This window comes from Thermobia domestica, chromosome 2 (assembly GCF_964235325.1).
Source record: "Thermobia domestica chromosome 2, izTheDome1.hap1.1, whole genome shotgun sequence".
In the NCBI taxonomy this organism is placed as follows: domain Eukaryota; kingdom Metazoa; phylum Arthropoda; class Insecta; order Zygentoma; family Lepismatidae; genus Thermobia; species Thermobia domestica.
In genome coordinates, this window is record NC_137455.1 from 110,682,271 (window position 1) to 110,688,270 (window position 6,000).

The following is a 6,000-nucleotide window of genomic DNA, read 5'->3' on the forward strand; positions in this document are numbered from 1 at the left end:
AACAACATGGATTGTGGCGAACAACATGGATTTTCATCATCATGGATTTTCTCGGGGTACTCCCGTTTTCGCCCATTTTCTCATTCCACCAATTCTTTCATCATCATTTGCTTGCTTTAATCATCGTCTCCCTTTGCCGAAAGAGCATAATCGTGGGACGTTAAACTCAAAGACTGCGCTCTTCTGCGGTTTGTTCAGCCGCCAACAGCATCGGGTTCAAATCCCTGTCGTGATTCGGAATCCACAAGAGTTCAGAAGCCCAGTTCTTCATGACCCTGGTATTGCACAGGGACGTAAAAAACAGCATATGGTACGGACCATCGGACTAAACTTTCACGCTCCTACTTCTTTAATTAAATCAAGTCACGCTGCAGTTATTACTGAAGCACTTATTTATAAAATATGAACAAGATTATACAATAATAGGCGTTTTCGGATAATTTCAAGTAAAACTTACCCCCGAGACGTTTTCCATGAGAAATGACTTACTATACTGTAGGGTTGTTACTGAAATGAACGAAATCACCTGAACAGTTTAAGATCTTCTAATTAAATCACCCTCGAGAATAAATTACTCCTTGTTTATCTTTCCAGGGGAAATGACATATGCCATAATACTGTAATGTTAATAATTAAGTATGTACTTATGAAATATGTGCAAAATTGTCCGAGTTACTTTAGAAAAAGAAACTAGCCCGAAAAAAATCTCACCCCAAGACTAAACTACTCATTCTGATTTTTTTTTTTTTTTTTTTCAGGACAAACGAGTTATATCACATTGTCAGATTATTATTAATGAAACATTTATTTGTTAAATTTTAAGTACGGTAGTTTTCGAGAAAACTGTCTGAAAGGAACTCACCAAAAAGTAAACTACCCTTTCTAAATTTGTCCTAGTGAAATGAGTTTTTTTTAAAGGGATACTGATTTATGAAATACAGTATGAACAAAATCGTTTTTGATTTTCACCCTTCAGTGGAATATGAATAATCATGCATGAAACATACACTGTTAAAAATAATTTCTTAAATTTGAGAAACCGTTTCTTATCTGTGCACCGAGACGATATTTTCTTAGAAATGATCAGAAAAGTAACAGTATATTTTCTCGTTCCGCTTTATACAACTTCACCTACTTTTCTTCATTTCTCGTTAATGAGAGTTTAAAATTCTTGTTTCTGAGAAAAGATATTCTCGGTGTACAGATAAGAAACAGTTACTCGGGTTTACAGATTTAAGAAAGTATTTTTAACAGTGTAGTTTACTCTTGAGGAAGTGTTCATTTCTGTCGATTTTTTAAAAGAAAACGACCCAGGGGCTTTTTTTTTTTTTTTAAAAAAAAGCGATATTAAGTTATATAAATAAACGTTTCATTAACATCCATATAATAATTCATTAGTACTGAAAAAGGTTGTTTTCTTGCAGATTCGGGTGATTTTCCTCGAAAACAACACAAACAAATTATTATTATTATTATTATTATTATTATTATTATTATTATTATTATTATTATTATTATTATTATTATTATTACAAAGAAATGTTTTGTTAGAAATCCTGCAATATGGCATAAGTTATTTTACATGAAAAGATCCACAGCAGATAGGCTACTCTTAGAGTTGACTTGTTTCGGTTTTCCCTAAAACTGCTCTGTTGATTTTGTTCATATTTCAGAAATAAATATTTATCAACCATATAATATGACATTAATAATGGCATGTTCTCATGAAAAAATTTTCAAGGGGTAGTTGGCTCTTGGGGTGGATTCAACATACACAAAGTTTCCTGGAAAACACCTGCTATAATTTTATTCATATCTCGTTAATAAAGATTTCCATAATAATTGCAGCATGACATATAATTTAATTTAGCAAGTAGGAGCAAGGGATATGGCCTGGGATACACGAATGGGATATGGCCTGGGGCTACAAATTTTCTCCCACCAGGTTTTCCCATAGTGAAGTTCTGGAAATTACAGAAGGTAGGGGGCAAACATTGATATTAAAAGCGCGATATTCTATAATGTGTTAAATATGGTCATGTAAGTGTGAGGGAGAAAGTTTATTACGGTGATCCGTATTTATTATCTTTAACTATCAACAGAACTTATGTATTCGGAAACATGGGTAATGTTAACTGTTTCTATACTATGCAGCAAATACTTTTTTCCTCGAAGAAGACAGATGACAATCAAATATGACAGTTCTAGAAATCTCAGAGGTTTATTATGCATTTGCGTATGGCTTTTACATAAAATGTTTACAGTTCAGCGCAGCATTCATTTTCGTCATTACGGTGAATCAAGACATCTTCGTTTGCTCAATCTCCGAAGCGTTTATGGGACTTTTCTCTCTTCGATGTTGACCGTGATAGTTTGAGAAACATAGATTATGATGATATGATCGACATCGTTGCCCAAGAGAAAACGCAAGGGGAAACACAACAATGATCTAAAAGTTGAGGCTAATCAAATCAACCATAACTTTTTTTTTTTTAGCTGAAGCTAATAGTTATAAACTTTTTTATTTATCATTTTTTTTCAACTTTCACTTAAATATTTATCGTTTTCAGTGGCCGGTGTGCTAGAACTTTCCAACTAACACAATACTCTCTGTTAACAGGTTAATATATTTGTTTTTCAGATGATAAGACTCCCGTTGCGGGATCTTAATTGAAAGTTAACAAGATGTTAAAGAAGACAAAGCTATAAAAATATGTAATTTGAGATTGAAACAAGCATGGAAAAAAATAAAGCTATGGTACCTAAGATTATTGAGACTGTGAAAATTGTATAGAAGTCGCTCATGTGAGCAAAGAAAGTAGAATAGGTGGCTAGTTTTATGTACTTGTGTAGTTGGTATTACTCGTATTAACGAAGATATGAAATGTAAACTATAAATAGAAAGCAAGGTGCGAAATGGTGAAATATTTTTAAGATGATAATGATGAGAATCACACTATTTGGATCACTTAATAAAGTTACGAGAAGTTAAATGCTGAGCATTGCATTGTATGCAGTAGAAACGTGAACCTTACTTAAAAATGACAAAATATACTGAGCTTGAGTTCTCCAAGTTGTATAACGAGGATAATTGAAAAACTTAGTTGATTGGAATGATAAGCCAATAAAGTGCATTAGGAATAAATGGGCGTGAAAAAATGAAAAAGATGATAGGTCATTTGTTAGATAAGAAATTGTGCTTTGGGTGACGTGGTAGAAAGTATGTTGGAAGAAAATCAATGAAGGTAGGGAAATATAAAATAAATGGATAGTATTAATTGTATAATTCCCACATCGAGACGAAGATCCTTAATGATCATAGTACATATAGACTGTTAAATTTGTAACTAGTGATCTACAGTGAAAGAAGAATATATTATGATAGATTGTACTGGTGAAGGTAGAAACCCAATCCAACTACCTAAAGTAGCTCCCCATTTACCTCAAGATTTTGATGTAAGGGCAGATTTTCATGCAAGCGTTCCTTGTGTTCGTTGCTTGCGATTTGTATGCGTTGCCAATAATAAGTTGTGTTACACATAGATCCGTACTTAAACAACTTTCTCAGTTGGCTATTCAGCCACATCGCAAGCAAAGAACACGACGGACGCTTCAATGAAATCCACCTTAAATTTAGTTAGGGCACAGGCAGATCTACCCAGGGGCCGGGGATCTAGGTCACTCCAGTTTTTTAAGTGACAAAAATAATTGAAGCTATTATTTGTATATTTTTGAAAATTTATAGTAAACTTATGTCTAACATAGTCTGGCTTGTGGTTGGCCTCCCAGTTTTTATCTTCTACACCCGCCTCTGAGTTAGGATCTACAATCATCTTCTGTTCTAGTCGCCCCCCCCCCTCAGGGACGGCCATGTAGTAATCTATTATTCCCACAAAATAAAACTATAACTCTTGAAGAAATTATGTAGAGCTGTTATAGGAAGCAAATATATAATTATGTCCATAATGTATTCTATTTTACATTTAAAGGTGTTTGCCTGTGACGTAAAATGTTATAAAAATCCAACACTAACAACTTTAAACTTTTTTCTTTCTCAGGCAAGAACCAAACTGTCTGTTCCTTAAAATTCATCCTGTTTCCATGTTACATTGAAGCTTTCATCTTATGGATTGTATGTAACATTGTTTAATTCTGTGTCATCTTTTCTATTTACAGATTTCCTTTATTTAAAGGTATATGATAGACAGTTTTCTCATATAAGAGCTTTTCAACCATTTCATGTAAAATGATTCCATTAAACGTTAAGAAGAACAAAATCTTTTCTATCGTGAAATTTAAAGAAAATAATGAACGTACCTATGAAAACACTTGTATCTTCACTTTCAGCGCTCCATATTGAAAAACTTTCACTCTTTCATGTTGCAATAAGAAATAATTCTATATGTTTTTACAATAAATCACCTGTGCAAAGATTAGCCAATGTCAATCTGATGGAGTCTGTCAGTCTGAGGTTTATCTTATCATTAGAAGAAAAAAAAAGTACTATCAATGACAAATAGAGGTATTTAAAAAATTATGATATCACGCTACCACATTAAATCAAATAGCTTGTTTCAAGTTCATTCAAGTGCAGCGACTAAATAGTAGCACAGATGTTACCAAACACTATGTGGCTATAACTAGAATGTAAGATTATCAATATGTTTAATATCACCTGAGGTTTGTCCTCAACTTATTAATGTTTAGCAAGTACTCTACGAAATTTTGTTTAAATGTGCGAGGGTAAGTCAAAAACTATTCGCAATTTTTACACAACACTTCTTACATTGTTTCATACTGATCTCTGTCCTCGTTTATTTTATTGTTATGCTGGTGTGGTGATACTATGAAAGTTTGAAACTAACTCCTACATTTGTCTCCCTTTTGTTACAATAGATCATGACCGCTCCATTACAAGTTTGCACCAAAGAGGAACAACGAGCAGTGATCCGGTTTTTGTGGTCGAAAGGCGTATCAGGGGGTGACAATCCATTAAAGACTCTCGGCACAATACAGGAACAGTGTCTTGCTGCAACGGAGTGCCTACGAATGAATTGGAAAATTGGCACAAGTGTTACGCACGAGGAAGGAGCGGACGATCATCTAGGGCCACAAATGAAGACAACTTTGAGCATGCACGTTGTATGGTTCTGTTAGACGAGTGACTATTGATGAAGTAGCACATCGTCTGGAAATTAGTAATGGTTTTTGATATACTGTTCGTTGTTCCTCTTTGGTGCAAACTTCTATTGCAACTTCTATTGGTCATGATCTATTGCAACAAAAGGAAGACAAATGTAGGAGTTAGGATCAAACTTTCATAGCATGACCCCACCAGCATAACAATAAAATAAACGATTACAAAGGTCAGTATAAACAATGTAAGAAGAGTTATATCAAACTTGCTGATAATTTTTAACTTACCCTCGTACAATTTTGCTCATAATACGGCTTTCTGTACATAATTCTTAACACTGTCGAATACTCGAGCCATCTTTTCTTTTTTGACCACTGATTTATATGGGGAATTATTTTCCAGTTTTCTTCGAATTGATCTGGAATTTCAGTTATGTGATTTTACTGATTTTTCTTTCAAGTCTAATGAAATATCCTTTGCATTTCAAAATGAATTTGCAATACATGTAAATTTTACATTACTTACATTCCAAAGTAAGGGACATTTAAATAAATTTGGAGAAAAATCAATAAAATAAAGGGATCCGCACAAGACGAGATATTATGAATTAAGTCTCGTCTCATCTCATCTCCAAAACAAGACGATATTGGAATCAAGACGCACTTAGTGGAATACGAAACGAGACTATCGGTCGAAAAAGTGTTAGAACGCTTTCAGGTCAGCCATCTGAGTGAGGGTTTCCTCATTTACACCAAGCAAATGTTGGTATGATACCTAACATACATGTCCCAGGCTGTTTCCTTCCTTCCCCAATCCTCTCTTCCTTCCCTTTCCTCGGATAGTGTGATCGCCGAGGGACGTCT

General features: G+C 34.0%; 1 protein-coding gene across 1 annotated transcript in view; it reads right to left on the bottom strand.

Annotated features, from left to right (window-relative positions):
* The window catches only part of LOC145674697 (uncharacterized), a 99,676-nt gene extending 95,302 nt beyond the window's left edge, over positions 1 to 4,374 (bottom strand). The window contains exon 1 of the mRNA XM_081744946.1: positions 4,318 to 4,374. The gene's annotated coding sequence lies outside the window, so the exon portion shown is untranslated. The remainder of the gene's footprint in view (positions 1 to 4,317) is intronic.
* Positions 4,375 to 6,000: the final 1,626 nt, after the last annotated feature.